At 52.3% G+C, this 22,115-nt stretch overlaps 1 protein-coding gene and 1 pseudogene across 1 annotated transcript in view; both read right to left on the bottom strand.

Moving 5' to 3' along the window:
- XRCC2 (X-ray repair cross complementing 2) overlaps nucleotides 1–22,115 on the bottom strand; it is an 813,538-nt gene that overhangs the window by 630,466 nt on the left and 160,957 nt on the right. The window lies entirely within an intron of this gene.
- On the bottom strand, nucleotides 15,481–21,941 carry LOC126026288 (blood vessel epicardial substance-like; annotated as a pseudogene).

Genomic DNA, 22,115 nt, shown 5'->3' with positions numbered 1-22,115 from the left:
AAAGAGTGGCGCTTCTGGGCCAGGGCCTATTTACAGGCTGGGTTTAGGCCCTATCCCACAAGGTGCCTCCCATGTTGCACCCATGCCTAGTTCCCATCACCTATGAATGTGGCCCCCAAGAACAAAAGCAAACAAGAGGGAGTGTTCAGGTCAGAGTGTGGCATGTGTTCATTGGTTTCAGATACATTGCCAGGACCAGAGCACAGCAGGGAGAGCATTTGCTTTGCACATGGCCAACCCAGGTTCAATCCCTGACATCCCATAAGGTTCCCTAAGCCCACAAGGAGTGATTTTTGAGCACAGAGGAATAATCCCTGAGCACCGCTGGGTGTGGTTCAAAACAAAAACAAAAATCAAAACAAGCAGAACGCTGTCCTGTGTGGTGGCTCAGGTGGAAGTGGAGGAAGTGGCACTCATGAGCAAGTGTTGCCTGCACAATACCCAGTGTGATGCCAAATAGAGGTGTGGAGCCCCCCAACCCCAAAAGAAGCAGCTATGGGCGCTGGCTGTATCTGAGTCATGCTGGTGCCAGCCTCTAGTCTCAGACTGAAGCACACCCAGGGTCTTTCAGGCAGGATCTGGCCCCCCCCCACATCCAGCCCTGCCAAGTATAGGCCAGGGCAGACCAAGGGGCTCTTCTACATGTCTGCAGTTCTGTCTCTGCTGTATTCACCATCTCTTCTCCTCCCAAAGGTACTTTCCTTTTCTTCTCCAGAGATATTTGCCTTTTTTTCCCAAAGCTCCTTGCCCCTTGCTCAGCTGCCCCAAGCCCAGCTCCTTTCAAGAGAGAACAAACACATGCATGAGGTAAGTTCAGTTAGGCTGAAACTGGCTTCTCTGGGCATATGTGTTGCAGCCTGGGCCATGCCAACACTCAAGGACCCTCGAACTACAAACGCACTCTCCAGAACACCAGCCCTCCCTAAGCAGTAAGACACTGCCACTCTTGGGGCCGGCGAGGTGGCGCTAGAGGTAAGGTGTCTGCCTTGCAAGTGCTAGCCAAGGAAAGATCACGGCCGCGGTTCGATCCCCCGGCGTCCCATAGGGTCTCCCCAAGCCAGAGGCAATTTCTGAGCGCTTAGCCAGGAGGAACCCCTGAGCATCAAACGGGTGTGGCCCGAAAAATCAAAAAAGAAGACACTGCCACTCTTGAGTCCTGAGTCTTGCAAAGATGATGCAACTCCCTCTTCAGCACCATGGTCAGCAGCTCGGTCCTGCCACTCTGGGTCTGTGCAGTTAAGCAAGCCTTCCACCCTGCCCTGCTCAGGGCAGGCACACAAGAAGACCCTTTCTGGGCTGGGCCCTCTGGGTTGGCCCCACACCCCTACACACCCACCCTCCCCAGCCTTGAGTGGCTCTGCCCTCACATTTGCTCTGTCCTGGGGTGGGTCCATGCCTTGGGTTGGCTTCCTCCCTGGGTTGCTCTGTTACCTGGTGCCCTGTGGTCCCCATTGTCATCCCCCTCCTCCACCGTGCCTCCTCCTTGCTGCTCTCACGTGGAAGGACAATCGGCGCGTCATTTTCCAGGAGACGCACGTGCCTCTCCATTGGATCATCGGCAGAAAGTATAACAGTTGCTAAGGCGGCCACAATGGCACTTGCAGCTGGAGCTATTTTTGCGTGAATACAGACTGTCCCTTCGTTCCCAGTAGACGAGTTCCCAGAAATGGAACCCACTTCCAGTGACAGGGCGCCGGCCCATTGCAGAGACATTCGGTGCTGTCGTGATTAAGTGAGCTGACGGCACTTGAGTGACACATCTCCAGCAGCATCTCCTGATGCAAAGGAGCAGTTTTGCTCCCAGCAGGCCAAGCAGGGACAGGCCTCTCATGGTCCTGGATACAAGCCCACATTCTGGGGCCTGGGCCTGCTCCACCTGCAACTTCACCACCTTCCCCACATATCTGAGAATCCCCGTATAGACACTTCATCCTCTTTCTTCCTCTGGCTCCTGATCCCTGAGCCCCCTCCAGGAAGAGGCCAGTGCTGAGTTGAGATGAAGGGTGGGATAAAGCCCACATGCCTGCACTTCAGGCACCAAGGAGCTGAGGACAGCCAGGGTGCTTGGTGTCTGCACCCCTTTTCTCACTGCCCTCCCCAGTGGGTGCATATCAGGGTGCCTAGGGAGCCCATGCTCTCACCAAGTGCTTCTCCTTCATTGACCTTGTTCCCCAACTTCATGGGGCTTGTGAGGCTCTGCAACCCTCCAGGACAGAGTTGTGCAGGGGGCTCCCCTGGCATAAGGGTCCCGCTAGGCCAGAATCACACAGGCATGTCTTTCCTATACAAACAACTCAAGCAGGAAGGAAAGGGTTGAGATTGAATACCATCTTCACCATAGAACCCACCACCCAAAACATAACAAATGTAACATGTGTTTCCTTCACCATTGCCTCTCTGGGCCGTGCTTCGGTGTTTTCCTGATTAAGTTTGCAAACAATCCAAAACTCCCCCTTGGTTCCCAGAACATGTTAGGCAGTTGGTAAGAAAAGCAGACAAGGGCTGGAGTGATAGTACAGTGGGGAGAACATTTTCCTGCACATGACCAACCCATTCAAGCCCTGCATCTATGTGTCCTGAACACAGAGACAGGAGTGAGCCCTGAGCATTGCCAGGTGTGGACAAAAACGGGAAAAAATCCACAAGGTTAAAAAAGATTTTTCTTTCCTTTGTATTTTATGTTTTGGGTCACACACCTGCTCTCTTCACTAAGTGACAGTTGGTGTCTCATGGGAGATTACCAGGCAGGATAGAAAGTGTAGGACTTGGTGAGCTGTGTTAAGGTGAACCTACCATATTTTCCGGCGTATAAGACGACTTTTGAAACAAATAAAAAAAAAAGTCAACCGAAAATCGGGGGGGTCGTCTTATACGCCGAGTATATCCCCCAAAAAATGTTTCAATATGCCGCTAAACGAACGTTGTCTGAATATTGACACAAAACGAATTTTCCAACTCGATCCTGCACCAATCACTGCAAGGTTGCTTGGACCACCTCTAACTCAGCCACTCCAAGCAGGCTTTTGATGCATGCAAATGAGACAATGTTCTGGACCCGAATCGACACTGTCAAAAGCCTGCTCAGATTGGCCAGAGTCAGAGAGGAAGTCTATGACAGTAGAACCTTTGAACCTTTGCTTGTTGTGATTGGCTCGCTGTGGTACATACAGTTGCAGCACAGGAACGTTCTGTCTGATACAGCAAATAGAGGCCTAAACCTATGTTTTAACTGCAAAATTAGGGGGTCGTCTTATACGCCGGCAAATATGGTAGCTGAAATCTTAAATCTGACTTCCTCTTCCCAGTAACCCCTTCCTTTGATATATAAAAGCCCATCTGGATTACAGACCTTCCCCCACCCTGGTGGACTTGGTTCTCGAGAATAGAGAGAGGAGTTGTAGCTTTGGGGGGCACAGAGAGAGCACATGGCAGAGAGAGGTTATGAAGCAAAAAGCAGACTGATCAATCGGATAAATCCACTGCTACCCTGCTTCATCAGACCCATCCTTCCAAGGGGTTAGAAACACCATGCCAGGGGTGGTCTCACCGACTCGTGGATTTTTATTTTTTATTTTACAAGAGAGAGTATCAGCTGGCTCTTGCCTTTTGCCTTTCATATTTTCTGATATTTTTCAAGAAACCAGTGTCTAAGCCAAAAGTAAGGCATGTGGCATTTGCGAGCCATCAGGGTTGGGGGCTATGGGAAAGGTGCGGGACCAGGCAGGCTACTGGTGTGTGTCCAATAGACCTGCTTAGCAACCAGAGGCACCCACTGCAAAAGCTTCATCTCTCCTCTCTCCTGACAAGTGCTCTGGATGATTTATCAGAGCAATAAAGGCTCATTGTCAAAAGTTCCAGCCTAGCAGGCTCCATCACCTTCCAAAAGGAAATGCAATCAGGCGTGCGGCTCCCCATCTGTCTGGATCTGGCTCTGCCCAGTCGGACACAGGCTAGGTGAGGTCCCCTGTGATGGATGTGACTCTGCCGTGCATTATTCATGGGCCAAGCTGGGCACACACAGATTCATGGGGACACATCTGGCTTCCCTGGGGTTTCTGGAAGGCAGGAAAAGCACATCTGTACCCAGTTCCCCCACCTGCAGGGGGGACAGGCAGGCTCTGCCATCTCTCTGGAGTCCTGCTGAGACCCGGAGAAGGCAAGCCAGCCAGCACTGTGCCTTCTTCCAGCTCAGCCGGTTCCCCAGGAGACAAGAGGCAGCTCTGGCTCACAGACACTCAGCAGTGAAGTGGGGTGCTGGTGAACCTCAGGCTGCTATCAAGGCTGCAGCTAGTGCTCCCTCCTACTATCCTCACTTCCTGACATACTGGGGGCCAGGAAACTGTCAGGGTGGGGAGAAGGGGTGTGATCCCAGAGCTGGGTCAGAGGCTCAGGGGCTGGTCCTGCTCCTGTCATCAAAAGAAGAGGAGGTGGGTTCTCTCTCTCTCTCTCTCTCTCTCTCTCTCTCTCTCTCTCTCTCTCTCTCTCTCTCTCTCTCTCTCTCTCTCACTCACACACACACACACACACACACACACACACACACACACACACACACACAAACACCAGTGTTTCTCTTCAGCCCCTCCCTGTACTTTTACAGTTGGTGGAAAAAGTTGGACCAGTGGGGAGGGCAAGGAAGTGCCGGTCCCTTTCTGTCTTCTCTGCTTGGCGGTTAGTGGGCAGCACCCACACCCCTCCGTTGAGAGCTGCCCTTATACAGGAGACCCCAAGGCCAGGCCAGGCCTCCTCCCTCTCCCCAACTGAGCCCCCACAGAGGTGGCAAGAGCATCACAGCTGATAGGTCCAGTGACAGTGAAGGGCCACTTAGGGGCATTTCTGGAGCCATAGTTGAGCCTGAGGGCACAACCCTAACCGTAGGTCCCCTGGGGCCACTGGCCTCGTCAGGCCTGAGCATGGGTCAACTGGGCCCACGGCTGAGTATCACCGGGCATCTCCTGAGCGCTGCTGAGGAATCCCTCCATAAACAAGCACAGTTTGGTACTGTCAAAGCAGAAAACAGTGGCATCCGAGCTAGGGCTGGACTCCAGCAGGGGTTCCTGTGGCTAAACTGGAAGGGGGCTTCCTCCGGAGACCAGTTGGGCTGGGTCCCTTCCCACCCACCCACCCACCAGCCCAGGTCCTGGTACTCTGGGTCAGCTGCCAAGGCGGGAGCAGGCCTGTCCCTGGGTCCTCACTGCAGGCCTGACTGTGCGCCCCAGGAAAGGCTCTGAAATGCACCTGGGCATGCAGCCAAGCCCTCCTTCCTGTGCCCTTCTCTGCGGCCCCGTGCTGTGACCTGTCTCCAACCACTGTGCCTCTACAGCCTGGGGAAGCAGTGAATTAGCACCCCTCCCTGAGGTGGAAATGAACCTGAGTGGGGTGACGACTACACATGGCCGGAGCTGCTAGAGGCGACAGATTGGAGCAGGGAAAATAGAAGCAGGCCCCAGGGGTCAGGCCCAGACACTGCAGGCGGGACACAGACTGGCACAACCTGGTGACCTTGAGACAGCTCTGTGCCCTCTGCCACGCCACTCTCCATCTGTAGCACATTGCTTGCTAGCGGCCTTGCAATCAGGATGTCCAAGCCATAGACATGGGGCCTCAGTCCTTGCCAGGCCAGTTCCATAAGGGCCTGTGGTCTCTGGTGGGTACCAGAGGGTCCCAAAGCTTTGTGAGAAGCAAAACCCAGCCCAGCCCAGCCCAGCGAGCATCCAGAAATTGCCCTTTCCACAACCCCCTTCAAGTTCCACTAAATTGACAGGATTGAGCCAGGATAACTCAGTGGCTCCAGGACCTGCCCAAGAGGCCTGCGATGTGACTTCTATTTGGTTTGGTTTGGGGAATCACACCCAACAGTGATCAGGGCTGATCCTTTCTCCACTCAGGGGACCCTTTAGGATGCTGGGATGGAGTTATAGTCAGCTGCATGCTCAGCCGGCACCCCATGTGCTGTACTACAGCTTCAGTTCCAGGATATGGTGGGGCTCGGCAGAGGGATTGAGGTGCACCGAAGCCCCTCTGCTCTGAGCCGGGCAGTGCTCATATCCATGGCCCCAGCCCATGCCACAGCATTTTCTGGTCCCCATGGGCCAGTGCCAGCAAGAGTAGGAACTTCACAGCTCAGATGTGAAGGAGCCAAGTTCCAAGTGGCATGGCTGGTGCGGATGCACCCTCCACACCCACAGACAAGAATGAAGGGGTGGAAAGGAAAAGGCCAGTATAGACAAGCCATCCAACGAATGTTTGTTTGGTTCCAGACAAAACAGCAAAAAACGGGGAAAGCAAAACCTCACGCATGATTGCACCTTGTCTCTCCTACAAATATGCTTCTTCGGTCACTCACCTCACACAGAAGTGGCTCTTGTCTTTTTCGGCCACACCGAAGTGCTCTGTGCTTCTCAGGGCATTGCTACGGGTGGCGATGGGGGACCATAGAGTATTGATGGTGAAACCAGGGTGTCCCACATGCAGGAGCCATGGAGAGATGTAAATTAAAAGCTCAATTACGGAGAGATAGCACAGCGGCGTTTGCCTTGCAAGCAGCCGATCCAGGACCAAAGGTGGTTGGTTCAAATCCCGGTGTCCCATGTGGTCCCCCGTGCCTGCCAGGAGCTACTTCTGAGCAGACAGCAAGGAGTAACCTCTGAGCACCACCGGATGTGACCCAAAAACAAAAACAAAAAAAAAAAAAAAAAAAAAAAAAGCTCGATTAGCAGCTTGGTAGGAGGCCAGATAAACTTGGGGCAGGCAAGCCTCCACCCAAACCTTAGACGGGATCACCAGATGGGATCTAGCATTCTAGGGAGGACACCTCCCCAGCTTTACTCAGGGACCCAGACCCTGAGAACTAGCTTGCTGTCCCTGAACAGTCCGTATTGAGGAGGTAAATGCCCTGTAGGTAGAAGGACCACCCCCCCCCCAGCAGACCTGAGGGTGCCAAGTCAGCCCCAGACACTTCTCTGACTCCACTTCAACAAGATTTCCAAGTCGGGGCTCACAGGGCTGGTGCAGCATTTGCAGATGAAGGGGCACCCCAAAACTGGTCCACCAGCACTGCAGGGGGTGGCCCCTCCTGTCACAAAGTGGGGAAGGGATCACTTGCAGGTTGTGAGCTCACTCATACAAAAAAGCATGGACTTCTTTTGTTTGTTTATTTATTTTTTTTGTTTTTTGTTTTTTGGGCCACACCCTGTGACGCTCAGGGGTTACTCCTGGCTATGTGCTCAGAAGTCGCTCCTGGCTTGGGGGACCATATGGGACGCCAGGGGATCGAACCGCGGTCCTGTCCAAGGCTAGCGCAGGTAAGGCAGGCACCTTACCTCTTGCGCCACCGCCCGGCCCCTGTTTGTTTATTTTTTGTCTTTTTTGCCCATACCTGGCGGTGCTCAGGGGTTACTTCTAGCTCTTTGCTCAGGAGTCATTTCTGGCAGGGGTTGGGAGACCATATGGGATGCCAGGAATTGAACCTGGGTCAGCTGTGTGCAAGACAAACACTCTCTTCGCTGTACTATCACCTCAGTCCCTCAGCATACACTTCTTTGGGGTAACCCGAGTCACAGCCCCTCTAGGACATACACAGTTGGAGAGGAGTGAGCTATAGAGAGAAAAGTCCAAATTGGTCTTTTTCCTGGAAGCTGTCTGGGGCAAAGAAAGAAGCATTTACCAAGTGAGCAGTGTCTGTCAGAGGTAAGCACATACACTCAAGAGCTGTTTTTGGTTCTCAGAAAGGTCCCAACTTCCCTTGAGAACAAAATATCACCTTGAAAAATTCCTACCATGGGGCCGGTGAGATAGCACAGCGGTAGGGCGTTTGCCTTGCATGGGCTAATCCGGAAGGGACCCGGTTCGATCCCAGGCATCCCATATGATCCCTCAGCCTGCTGGGGCGATTTCTGAATGCAGGGCCAGGAGTGACCCCTGAGAAGTACTGGGTGTGGCCCAACAATCAATCAATCAAGTTAAGAAGAAAAAGAAAAATCCCTACCTTCCCCCCCCCCCAGCTCAACCGACCCCCATCTTCTCTTTCTGCATGGGAACAAGGAGGCAGCCCTGAGGCCAGGCTTTGCGCACTTCGGAACGGGTCCCAGAAGACCCACCTTCAAGTGCTCCTCACTGGAGGGTCCCCAACCCCTGCCCTGGTTTCCCGGCAGAAGTGAGGGGAGGGAGGCAAGGAAGCATTGTGAGGTGCCCTCACCCACGTGTGCCCCAATGACATGGAACTCCAGATTCCTGAAGGGCTCCCCTAAGGAGGGAAAAAGGGTCAGGATGGAGGGGACTGTTGAAACTCAGGCTGCACATCGGTGACTGAGGCATCCCCCAAAGGCACCCCATTAGTATGAGTTTGAAGTCCAGTCTCTGGGGGTCAAACATTAAAGACACCCACGGGCCGGGAAGGTGGCGCTAGAGGTAAGGTGTCTACCTTGCAAGCGCTAGCGTAGGACGGACCGTGGTTCAATCCCCCAGCGTCCCATATGGTCCCCCCAAGCCAGGGGCGATTTCTGAGCGCATAGCCAGGAGTAACCCCTGAGCGTCAAATGGGTGTGGCCCAAAAACCAAAAAAAAAAAAAAGAAACCCACGAATACCTGAAATAATGGTGTGGCCCCAGCTTGGATCCAGGAGTGTTTGTTTCCCTAGGGAACAGTGGACAGTGGGCAGTGCACTCCCGGGTATGGCCGCTAGATGTCGCCCCACACAGGCCCTGGGCACAGAATCACCACCAGCTCCTGGGCGCTCCGGGGTCCCTGAACCTCCAACTGGGCCTTGCTGGGATGGCTCAGCTCAGCATCCAGTGGTGATTGAACTGTGATGCGTTGGGGCTCACCCTGAGTGAGGGATTCCCCGGGCTGACCGGCAGCACATAGCTCCCCCCACCGCCCTGCGTTGGCGGTGCTCAGGGCTGACCCTTGCCTCTGCACTAAGGGTCACTCCTGGAGGGGCTCAAAGAACCACAAGCAGGGCCAGTGAATGCGTGTGCAAGGCTAGTGCCTCCCCTGAACTGTCTGTCAGCCCCCTTCTTCTCTGACCAACTGGGCCTGGCCAGGACTCTAGACCCCCGCAGCTGAGGACACAGTCCGGAAAGAATCACTTCCCCTCTGAACGGCAGATCCAGACTAGACTCTGCAACCTGGTGACCTTCAAGGCAGTGGCGAGTTTCCAGGAAAGATTCGGCCAGAGGAGGCAGGAAAAGGCTTCGCTTCCTGTTGCTTGCAGTCCTCAGCACTCCTACTTTGTCTGGCCAGGGGTCAAGAGAGGTCCTCAGGCCCTGCACCTGTGCTGTGGAACCCGGTACATTGGAGGAACTGCCAGTGGGGTGGGGCCTGGGCCCCCACTGTGTGCCCTCCTTGCTGGTCAGGGACTAGAGAGACAAGGTGGACAGGGGTAGGGGCACCACTGAAGGGCCCAGGCAGGCTGAAAGGAGCTGAGGTACCAAATTCTCCCTTAGGTTCACTCCAGAGCAAAGATACAGGAACATTTTTGGAAAGGCCTGAGGACAGCTGAGGTAGGCCGGAGGGGACAGCCCTACATGGTAGTGTGGGGAGGGGGGGACACATCCCACCTGCCCTGTCCTGTGCTGCAAGGCCCATCAGCATTGTTGGAAGATGGGGCAGCCTGCAGTTTCTTCCCAAAGTTTCCTAGCTTCCTGGCTGCCACTTTCTCTGTTCTCCTTCCTCTTCGGCTCTGTCACTCTGCTGGGTCCAGGTGGACCAGATAGCTCATTGCTGAAAAGTTCTTGGTTCCCATCTGGGATGGGGGGCAGGAAACTTACTAGACTGCCCTGTTGTTCTCTCCCCCCACATAGTCAGCAGCAATCCTAGGCCTAAGGGTCCCTCTAGGGCTCAAGCTGGCATGCGTACTACGCCCCTGGGGAGTCTGCCCAGTGCCAACTGCCCACACCCCCAGAGGGTGGTAGTGCGCGGCCCTCACGCAGGAGAGTGATTTAGGCTCTAGGGCTCACACATGGGGAAGGCTCTTGTGGGGCAGCCAGAGGGTTTCTCAGAAATGGCTCAGTGGATGGAAACTGAAACAAGAAGCAGGTTCCAGGAAGTGAGAGGATGGAACACTCATAGACCCAGGCTGTCTCCCACCATCATCCCATCCCTGTCTTCAATCTATCCCCCAAACCCTCCCTCACTGCTAATTCCCAGGCATAGGGACCCTGTAGATCTTGGGGTCAGGTGGTGCAGGAGGGAAGGGCTGTGGCCTCTGGGCATCTCAAGGCCAAGGTTTCTGGCCCTGTCTGGTCCCTGGCTCCCCCTCTGCCTTGAAATTCTGATCCCATGACACCAGGGTTTACAGAGAACATTCCAGAGCCCAAAAGACCTTATCAGGGGGTCCCCAAGGATGTCTCACTGTTGTTGCTACTTCTGCTGGGTAGCCCTCTCTCACCTCTGTGGGCCTGGCGGGCAGTATTGACTCAGGGCCCCGGAGCCTTGAAGCTTGGAGCTCTCCATCTCTCTATCTCCCCAGCTGGTCACACTCTGGCTTCTCCACCCCCTCTGGCTGCTTCTTTCTGGAAGCAGAAGCCCTTCTGTGGGGAGGAAGGAGTTCTCCTGTGTCCAGGCCCTGCACCTGTAGATGTGTCCTGTGTTTGCTGGTTGCATTTCAGTCCTACCCAGAGAGTTGGGTCAGGCTTATAGGGTTGTACCCCACGGGCATGTGTGCCAGGAACTCGGGAACTGGTCCCTGGCCCAGGTTGGATGTCCCTGAAACCCCATGGAGAGCTGAAGTTACGTAGCTTCTTTTGGACTCCCATCTAAAATGTGGGCACAGAAACCTAGGGGGTACGGGGTGGGGGCACTCAGGCATAAAGGACCTTCAAGGTTGGTCATGGGCAGAGGCCTGACTGCTTTGACAACCATCCAGATGTGTCAGCTTGGACCCTCAACAGAGCTTCCAAGGGCAAGAGAGTGCAGCGAAGGCCACCTCAGTCTTTTCCCAGCCCCACATATTCCCCAGAAGTACCACCACGTGTGGACCAATACCTCCAATAATAAAATAAAGTTGATTTTAAACCTTTATTCCCTGTTTGGGAGCCATACTCAGCAATGCTCAGGGGTCACTCCTGGATACTCCTGGTTATGCTTGGGGGATAATATAGGATGCTGAGGATTGAATCTGGGCTGGCCTCATGCAAGGTAAATGTCCTATTGCTCTGGCCTCGGATTTTAAACTTTGAAACCTTCTAGAGGGACCTTTGGAGAAGCCTGGATGTTCTCAGGGTGCTGGCAGCTCCCACTTGGGACCACTGAGCCCTGAGCCAGACACTTCCCTAACACCTGAACTGTCTCCCAGGACGCCTCTGCCTCACCTGCAGCTCAGTGATTTCCCCCTACTGTGGGTACTGTCAGCTCCCCAGCATGCATTTGGACTCCAGGCACAGACAGACCAGGAAGCGAGTTTACCAGAAGCTGCTGTGGCCCAAGGTGGGGAGACTTTGAGGGTGTGGGTGGTGTGGACAGACAACTAAAGGCTGGCCTGAGTCCTGGCAGGAGGAGGTGGCGGCTGAGGTTTCCCAACCTCGCCCCTGGAACACAGCCCAGCCAAGTGTGTTCCTGTGCCCTCCCCCAGGGAGCACAAAGACTTGCCAAGGGTAATCCCACGAGGAAGGAGAAATCTTTTCTTTTCAGAAAGGATCTTATCTTTTCTGGGGGAAATATTTTTCTGAGGGGAAATCTTATCTTTTCTGAGGGAATTTGATTTTGGGGGTCTTAAGAGGCCATGCAGAGGACTTGGCCAGCTTTGTTGGGGGCCAAGCAGTGTGGAGAGCAACCTTCAGCACTCTCTTTGGACCTTTGCATTTCCCTTTTTGGTTTTAAGACATACCCTGCTGCATTCAGAGATTACTCCTGGCTGGCTCTGAGGATCATTTAGGGCAGGAGTCCTCAAACTATGGCCCGTGGGCCACATGTGACTTGCCTAGCACATTTATCCGGCCCTCTGGGCATTTTTGCTGCCGCTGTCTGTCCTGCTTTTCAGCCAATTTATCCCAGGCCACAGTTTGCTTGTATGGGATGTGTGCCATGCTCTTGACTCCCTTTTTTTTTTTTTTTTTTTTTTGGCTTTTTGGTCACACCTGGCGTTGCTCAGGGGTTACTCCTGGCTGTCTGCTCAGAAATAGCTCCTGGCAGGCACAGGGGACCATATGAGACACCGGGATTCAAACCAATCACCTTTGGTCCTGGATCGGCTGCTTGCAAGGCAAACACCGCTGTGCTATCTCTCCGAGCCCTTCTTTTTTTGTTTTTAACTGCAGTCCGGCCCTCCTATAGTCTGAGGAACAGTGAACTGGCCCCCTGTTTAAAAAGTTTGAGGACCCTTGATTTAAGGTGTCAGGGATTGAACCTGGCTCAACTATGAGCAGGGCGAGGGTCTTACCCCAGTACTACCTCACCAGCCCTCTCTGTCCCATTTTTATTTGTTTAGAACTATTATTTTATTTTACTCCTTTCTTTTGGCTGTTGTTTGGGCTCCCCCAGTGTTGTTCAAAGGGTTCCTCCTGGCTCTGCACTCAGGGATCACTCCTGGCTTGTTCAGGAGACCATATGGGATGTTGGGGTTTGAACCCAGGTTGACCATGTTCAAGGCAAGTGCCCTGCCCACTGGCCTATGGCTCCAACCTGTGGCCCACTTTTATTTTAATTTGGGGGGCTGAGGAGTAAACCCAGAGCTTTGTGAGTGCAGTGCCTGACCTGGCCTCTAGGAAGTCGTATCACTCACTGGTGTCATCAGGACAGGCACCATCAAAACCCTCAGGGCCCAAGGTCAGTGCTGCACTGGCAGTGGGGGACCGCCCACTCCGAGCCTGCCCACACTGGTTCACCATCAGGGGCCAGGATGTGCATGGGCTTCACATGGGACTGACACTTGTGTCCATGATGTCCTGAGGGCATATGTGACATGGGTGGGCATGGTCCATGCTGGCATGCTCGGGAGTGAAAGAACATAGTTACTGATTAAACTAGGACACAGTGGGCAGGGCAGCAGCAGCACCAATAGACAAGGCCAGGCAGCCTCCTGGGAGCAAGTCGCAGGGAGGCCCAAAAGTATGGCTGAGGCAAAGCTAGTGCCCCATGATGCTGTGGTCCCCACAGGAGGCTTTCTGGGTCCACTCTGCCAACACCTCTGTCCTTCCCTGAGAAAGTCTCCATGGCCTGGTGGGCCCTCCCGCAGCTGAGTGCGCTCCTGTCTGTGGCACTGTGGCACCTGACAGGGACCTGACTCAGGCCTCCCTGGGTCTTGTCCAAGGCCAGGCCCACCTGCCCCCAGTAGGTGGACCAGAGGACTGTCCAGTGGGGGTGGGTCTGTGGTAGGCAGGGATGAGGGGTGGGGCTTAGTGCATGCTGGAGAGAAGGTTCTGGACTCGAAAAAGTGTGGCCTGTGCAGTGTGTGAATGCGCAGGGCTGTGAGTCACATAGTCATAGGGGTCTGTTCTGAGAAGGTCAAGTTTGTTGGATTTTACCCTATCAAACAGCAAACCTTGGGAGTGAAGAAATAGCACAGCGGGATGGTGCTGGTTTTACACATGGCTGGCTGGGTTTTATCCCTGGCACCCTATATGGTCCTCTGAGCACAGCAGGAGTGACTCCTGAGCATTTCCGGGTTTGGCCAAAAAAGAAAACAACAATAACAACAACAAAACCGAAACCTCAAATATCCCTGTCCTGTGTCCTTCTTTGCAAGGCACCTGGGATCCAGTCTACAGGCACAAAAACTCCACCATCCTCCAGGACAGTCACATTGCTGGCCCTGCTCTGTCTCTCTTACTGTGATTTCCTGACACCCCAGGCCCCAGACAGAGAGAATAACCCACCTTGCTGGGGACAGCCAAGTGCCCTGAGTACTAGCCCCAGAAATGCACCCTTTCCAGGGAAGCTGGCCAAGAAACACCCATGTTCAGGCACAGCTCCCAGCCAGGCCTCTGTATGGAACTGGCCACTGGGCCCTGCCAGGCAGCATGTGAATGACATTGGCGCCCCAGTACATGGGACAGGGCAAGCCCCTGCTCTGCCAACCAGCTGTGATAGGAAAGGCAAGCTGGGGGCCAGGAGGGCAGCACCCCACATCCATTCCAGGGAGGGACAGCTGTGGTCAGTGTGGGCCAGAGACAGCAGAACCTTTGGAGCAGACAGCTGGTAAAGGACAGAAAAGAAGTATGCAATTGGGGCCAGAGAGATGGCATGAAGGTAGGGCATTTGCCTTACATGCAGAAGGATGATGGTTCGAATTCCGGCATCCCATATGGTCCCCCGAGCCTGCCAGGAGCGATTTCTGACCATAGAGCCAGGAGGAACCCCTGACCCTTGAGTGCTGCCAGGTGTGACCCAAAAAAAAAAAAAAAAAAAAAAAACCCAGGACCCGGAGAGATAGCACAGCGGTATTTGCCTTGCAAGCAGCCGATCCAGGACCAAAGGTGGTTGGTTCGAATCCCGGTGTCCCATATGGCCCCCCATGCCTGTCAGGAGCTATTTCTGAGCAGACAGCCAGGAGAAACTCCTGAACACTGCCGGGTGTGACCCAAAAACAAAACAAAAAAAAATACCAGAAATGTGGGGGCCGGAGAGATAGCATGGAGGTAGGGAATTTGCCTTGCATGCAGTAGGATGGTGGTTTGAATCCTGGCATTTCATATGGTCCCCCGAGCCTGCCAGGTGAGATTTCTGAGTGTAGAGACAGGAGTAACCCCTGAGCGCTGCCAGGTGTGACCCAAAAAAAAAAACAAACAAAAAACAAAACAAAAAATAAGTGTGTAATTCTGAGCAACATGCCCTTCTATGTTCAACACCCCGAAACAAAGCCCTGCTCCCCAATATCCCCTATCCTCTCCATATTTAGGGTTCATGGGTGCCAGTGAGAGCAGGGCTTAGGTGACCTCCCCTTCATGAATAAGATCCTAATTCAGGGCCAGAGAGACAGTTTATGATCTAAGGACTTGAACATGGCCCACCTGGGTTCAATCTCTAGCATACAGAGTCCTTCCAGCAGCATCAGGAATAATCCCAGAGAGCAGAGCCAGGAATGAATCCTGAGCACTGTCAGGTGTGCCCAAACACACACACACACACACACACGCACGCACACACACACACACACACACACACACACACACACACACACCAATTGGTAGGATTGGTGAACCATGGAGTTGCCTTGATGGGGCCCATTAACTGGGGCACCTGGAAGAGAGGGGAGTTGGCGGGGGACCCAGTGCAGGAGAGACACTTCCCAGCACACAGGAGACCAGAAATGGTTCTGCAATGAGGAAAAGAAGTTCCCAGGATTTTGAGCAGCCATCATAATATGCACCCAGAAAGCTCAGGGCCTATGCTACACGGCATGGACACTCCAGAAACTTGTCTGTAAGTCCCTCTGTAGGAACTGGGCCAGGCTGGGAAGGCAGCAGAGCAACAGGAGCTAGACAGGCTCAGCACTCTATAGGACAGGGTTGTGCCTTTCTTGCAGCCAGGAAGCTTCTCTGGTCAAGGGGTAGCTGGGTCTGCCGTGTCAGGCACTCGGGAACCTGTGCCAGAGACAGTGACCTGTGACAACGTATTGACTGCTGGCAACATGAAGATTGAGCAGGGGACAGAGACAGGTGAGCAGAATTCCTGAGGAGCAGAGGGGCCGCAGGCAGGTGATCAGGGACATAACCAAGTCTACATTGCCCACAGGGTGGAAGTTTCATCTGCCAGGGCTGCAGTGGGGCCTGCTCATGGGTCACATCCTGCAGTCGCACACAGTCTGTCATGACCTTCTCACTGGCTAGGCAGAGAGGTCTGAGAGGAAGCTAAAGCCAAGGGATGGGGTGGGGCAGCATTTGCCTTGTACACAGCTGTCTGGGTTCTATCTCTGACACTGAGTTAAGTCCTCCTGCACCCCACCGGAGTAAACCCTGAGCCAAGAGTAAGTCCCGAGCACTACTAGATCTGACCTTTACCCCCTGCCCCCAAAGAAAGGGAAGTCAAGGGGCATGGTATGGGGATCATTGCACAATTCTTGGTTCTGGGTTGAACCCATTGGTGCCAGAACCACTTCGCTCTGACAGTAAAGGGGAGCCGCAGGGAATGAGAACCACAGCCTCTGGTGACCTTCCTTGGCCTTTGCGCCACAGGGTCCCGAGGGCTGCTCTGGGCCGGGACTCCTGAGCCCCCCTTGGTGAAACTAGGAGGAAATAAATGATTAACCTGAACAACACACGAGGCTGCTGGCCAGGGCAGAGCAGACAACAGGGCGTGTGGAAGGTGCAGAGCCCTGCCAGGAGCCACTGCAGGTGGTGAAGTCGAATTGGATCAATGCTGGCCTTAGCACAGTCATGAGCACCCCTCAACAGCCCTGAATGGAAGATGGATGGCTCCCACATCCCAGTTCTTGCTCAGGGCTCGTGGCAGCACTACAGGAAGCAGGTGAACAAATGTTTAGGAGCAGAGAAGCACATGCTCCCGTGGCCAAGGTCTGAGGCTCAGCTCTCAGGATCGCGCTCTGGGAGCAACTGGAAAGGGATAAAATTGCAGGAATTGATCTGGCCATAGGGCAGGGCCAGCTGGACCAATGGATCAAGGTGCCCCCAGCTGCAGTCCCCCACAATGCTCCCACTTCCTGGTCCATAACTACCCAGCCGTCCCAGCTGGTAAAGCCACCTGTGCCCACCTGTTCACATCCCCGTGGCTCTCATGAACTCCCTTTCTGGTCACACCCGTGGGGACAGATGTATGTGTATGCTGGTCCCTAGGGTGTCTGCATCTGATCCCTGGGTCTTAGCCATGGTTAAGGGTGACAGCAGGGGAGGGGAGGTCCTGAGAAGTCAAGACTGTTTCCTGGCTCTGTGTCCAGGGATGAGGCTCAGGGATCCACATGTGAACTGGGATGAGCTGTATACATGGCTAGGGCCCTGCCCACTGCACTGTCTCTCTTGCTCCTGTTCATGTATTTATTTGGGGACCTCCAAAGCAGTGCTCAGGGTGAGAGGCCTGCAGTGCTGGCTAATAGGGCTGAATGGTTCAATAATCAGACCCAGCGCAGCTCAGGGTTCTCAGGGGTACAGTGCCAGTGTAGGTTTGCACACTGGAACACTTGCTCTGTGCTGGCCTCTGGGTTCACAGACACACCCAGCGGGGTGTCTTCCCTGGAGGTAGGCCCAGACCCCAGATACTGGCTCTGTGCTCAGGGATCAAACCTGGCTCAGCTGTGTGAACCCTTCCTTTTTTTTTTTTTTTTTTTGGTTTTTGGGTCACACCTGGTGGTGCTCAGGGGTTACTCCTGGGTGTCTGCTCAGAACTAGCTCCTGGCAGGCACGGGGGACCGTATGGGACACTGGGATTCGAACCAACCACCTTTGGTCCTGGATCGGCTTCTTGCAAGGCAAACGCCGCTGTGCTATCTCTCCGGGCCCGGAAATGCCCTTCCTATTCACATTCTGGCTCCTGAAATCCCCGTTTCTCTCGAAAACTTTTGCTGGTGTGCGTACCATCTTGGGCAGACAGTGAGGGGAGCGTGGGGTAGGGGTGCAGGAGTCCCATCTAGTTGCATCAAGGTCTCTGAGCTGGACACAGTCAGGGTGGCCCAGAGATGAAGCAGGAAAATGCCAGTCTCAAGACAGGTGATGCGGGTGCCAAGGGTATGCAGACACTGTGTGTGGGGTAGACTATAAACATGTGCAGACACCATGTGCATTGGGGATTACACACGTGTGTGACTCCTTTGTTCCAAGCTGTCTTTCACAGGGTTTCTCCCTCTAGGCTCTTTCTTCTACTAGGTTTCTCCCACAAGGCTCCCCTTGTGGCTCTTGGCCTAGAAGAAGGCTTGCTAAGTAGTTACCAGGTGGGTGTAGTGTTGAGAAGGAGATGATGTTCCTGGCCTTTGTCCCAGTGGGTCCAGTCCTGTCTGGCTGTAGAGGCCCTGGAGAGACTCTTATCAAAGACAAAGTGGCTTCTCTAATTCCATCTCTTAACTTTCACTGCCTCCTGAGAATTCCTGACCCCGTGGTGGGGTCTTTCCTGCCTGCCCGTTCCCTCTTCACACCCCTCACCCCGGATCCTCCCAGGGGAGAAGCAGCTCAGAGTTTAAAGGTCATAGTCACATGTGCCCCCTCATTCTCTCAAGGCCACATCTCACTGACGTCCAGCCCCTCTGCATTGGGGTTTGAGCATCCTGCAGGCTCACACTGACGCCCACTCCCAAATCTTGAGTTGCTTTCTCAGAGCAAAGGAGGGATCTGACCATGAGGCCTTCCCAGGCAACCCCCCTCTCCTCTCTCTCTCTCTCTTTCCTTATATTTTCTTTCAGAGGCTCAATTATTTTATTCATTGTTAAACTTCAACACAGATATTGTTGTATTAAATATTAATTATGAAGTCCTAGTCGTGGATGGTGGATGGATGGTGAGGCCTTTCTCGGCCTAGCCCAGCGCCAGCAGCCCCTTCAGCCTGTGGGTCTGTGGATTCAGGATAATGGTGAAGAAATGATCCACAGGCAGTCCGTCGAAGTTTCAGGAGACATCTAGCTTTATTTACAAGTCCCTAACCACCATGTGCACATTCCTCTCATGGCCTCTAAGCTAAGCAGGTGTCTCTGATCTTCCTTGCTGCATCTCTTCTTCACCCCGAACCACTTTAATGACCAACCGCAGACCCCTCCCAACTGTAGGAGGGTCTGACCATCCAGGTAAGATTAGCATTTGGCAGGCCGGCGAGGTGGCGCTAGAGGTAAGGTGTCTGCCTTGCAAGTGCTAGCCAAGGAAGGACCGAGGTTCGATCCCCTGGCGTCCCATATGGTTCCCCCAAGCCAGGGGCGATTTCTGAGTGCTTAGCCAGGAGTAACCCCTGAACATCAAATGGGTGTGGCCGAAAAAAACAAACAAAAAAAAAAGATTAGCATTTGGCTTTGGGAAGGGGTAACATTAAGTAAGGTAAATTAGTGGTTGAGGAAAGGACAGGGGTAAAATAAACACCAACCAGATCATGTTGTTCTTTTAAGACTTTTCACCCAAAAAAGTCAACTGAAAATCTGCCAGAGACTGTGCTTTAATGATCTCAAACTACATCAATTTCAAATGGGCATTTTTTTTAATCAAACACTATTTGACAACCCCATTGCCATGGTGGAGAAATTGTGAAGGAAAAGAAAAACTTTGAAAATAAGCAAGCATTTTCCATGACAGAGAATTAAATTTGGAGGTGGAGTTACTTGTGGTCACAACTGGTGGTGCATAGTAAAACCCACAATTGGTGGGTTTACTCCTGGTTTTGTGCTCAGGACTCATTGCTGGTGTTGTTCAAGGTACTGTATGTGGTACTGAGATTGAGCCATGTCAGCTGCATGCAAATGAAGCACCTTACCCACTTGCTGTACTATCGCTCTAACTCCAGAACTAAATTTTTATATTAAATTAATAATATACCAGGAAAATCCTGTGACCCAATATATATCAAAATAGAAATAGATTTAGTCAGAAGACTCCGTAAAAAACTTAAAAAACTGACCACTTCCAAGGAGAGCTAAAGAGATATTCGCATTCTGGCAGCATTCTCACTTTGCTATCCAGAAATGTGGTCAATCTGAACATACTAACAAATAACCTGGCACTCATGTCCATTGCAAGATCTCTTCAACTCACCTTGATATCTTGATATTAAGATAACTATATCTTGGGGCCGGTGAGGTGGCGCTAGAGGTAAGGTGTCAGCCTTGCAAGTGCTAGCCAAGGAAGGACCGCGGTTCGATCCCCCAGCATCCCATATGGTCCCCCAAGCCAGGGGCGATTTCTGAGTGCTTAGCCAGGAGTAGCCCCTGAGCATTAAAATGGATGTGGCCTGAAAAACAAAAAATAAATAAATAAATAAATAAATAAATAAATAAATTAAATAAATAAGATAACTATATCTTGATAACTTGACTCCTAGCTCCAAGCAAAACAACTGATGAACTTTATTATTATTATTATTATTATTATGGGCCACACCTTGTGACACTCAGGGGTTACTCCTGGCTATGCTCTCAGTAATCGCTCCTGGCTCAGGGGACCATATGGGCCTCCAGAGATCGAACCGAGGTCCTTCCTGGATTTACCACGTGCAAGGCAAATGCCCTACTGCTGTGCTATCACTCTGGCCCAACTGATGAATTTTTTTGTTTGGGTCACACCTGGCGGCGCTCAGGGGTTACTCCTGGCTCTATGCTCAGAAATCACTCCTGGCAGGCACAGGGGACCATATGGAATGTCAGGATTTAAACCACCGTCCTTCTGCATGAAAGGCAAGTGCCTTACCTCCATGCTATCTTTCTGGCTCCCCAACTGATGAATTTTAAATGTATTTGAAGACACTGGTTCAAAGATCTCATCATCATCTACTACCCCTTATTCTATTGGCTTCATCTTGGCAGAGACGTGTTGGTGTGGGGATGACACATGTGGTAGGGCACATTCCTGACATGTGTAAGGCCCAGAGATCGATCCCCAGAACTTCCTGGATCCCCAGACACCACCATGTGTACCCCTGGTGGTCCCTGAGGACTGCTCCATTGGGTCCAAACACCAAAGCATCAGGCTCCTGTCACCAGGCTGAGCACTGCTGGAGATGGCCTAAAGAAAGGACACAGTAGGGATGCCTTGGGAAGAAATGGTATAAGCCATCATCACTGTCACTGCAGCTGACTAAGCTGTTCCCTATCTCAAGCATGGAGATCTGCACAGAAAGGCTCACTTTGGCTTCCAAATGTTTAGCTTTTTTTATCATTAAGTGGGATCATTTAATGAGTAGAGCTTATTTGTAATGTCTTTTCCTATAAGATACCTAAATATTTGATACAAGAAAAGTTCTGATGCCAGAAAGTAAGTTAATCTTTCTCTTGACCAGCATAAAAATCTGCAGTTATCATCTGCAGTAATGGTGTTCTGGAATTTTCCACCTTTGTGGAACTGAGTGGCTCTAAATTCAGGAGAATCTATAAAGGTGCAGGAGAAAATGTTGTGCAGAAAATGTCCTTGGTAGGAGACCTTCATTTTTTCCTTCAGGAGAATACTCGGATGTTCAACTGAAGTTTGATCCTCTACAACATAAGTCTGACCTTTCTTCAAGGTTTGTATCATGCAAAAGTGTCCAGTTAATCTTCTGAACAAATCTGGAGGTACACGAAATGGTTCAAACAATTGCCAGTAGATACCACTGAATTTCTTTTCAGTCTTTACCGGTCTTTTCATGTATACAAGATATGAGGGGCCGGCGAGGTGGCGCTAGAGGTAAGGTGTCTGCCTTGCAAGCGCTAGCCAAGGAAAGGACCACGGTTCGATCCCCCGGCGTCCCATATGGTCCCCCCAAGCCAGGGGCAATTTCTGAGCGTATAGCCAGGAGTGACCCCTGAGCATCTAACGGGTGTGGCCCGAAAAACCAAAAAAAAAAAAAAAAAAAAAAAAAGATATGAAAGATGCAAAATATTGACACCCAAGAACACAGAGTTCAGGGGCCGGAGAGATAGCATGGAGGTAGGGCATTTGCCTTGTATGCAGAAGGACAGTGGTTCGAATCCTGGCATCCCATATGGTCCCCTGAGCCTGCCAGGAGTGGTTTCTGAGGGTAGAGCCAGGAGGAACCCCTGAGCACTGCCAGGTGTGACCCAAAAACCAAAAAAAAAAAAAAAAAAAAAAAGAACACAGAGTTCCAGATCATTATATCCAAGGCACATTGATAAAGAGAAGCCCAGATGATATAAAGGTACATCCAGTACATCCATCCTGCAGCAAACATTCCCCTAAGAGGTATCATGTGAAGGTGAATAGTAATTGGAATAACCAACCCAACTGCAAAGAAAATATTTGCTACGTGAAAAACTGGATGATGTATCTCTCTTCAGTTTTCACAAATTGTTTCATGAGAAGGCTCAGGTATGGTGGTGTAAAACCTACTGCAGTTGATTCTACCAATGGACTGGATTCAGCATAATTCATCTTTTGTTGTTTGTTTGTTTGTTTTGTTTTTTGAGGGGTCACACCCAGCAGCACTCAGGGGTTCCTCCTGGCTCTATGCTCAGAAATCGTTCCTGTCAGGCTCGGGGGACCATATGGGATGCCGGGATTTGAACCACCGACCTTCTGCGTGCAAGGCAAACGCCTTACCTCCAT

Source organism: Suncus etruscus, chromosome 13 (genome assembly GCF_024139225.1).
Source record: "Suncus etruscus isolate mSunEtr1 chromosome 13, mSunEtr1.pri.cur, whole genome shotgun sequence".
Lineage (NCBI taxonomy): Eukaryota > Metazoa > Chordata > Mammalia > Eulipotyphla > Soricidae > Suncus > Suncus etruscus.
Note: the sequence above shows the minus strand (reverse complement) of the source record. Positions and strands in the feature narration are given on the sequence as shown.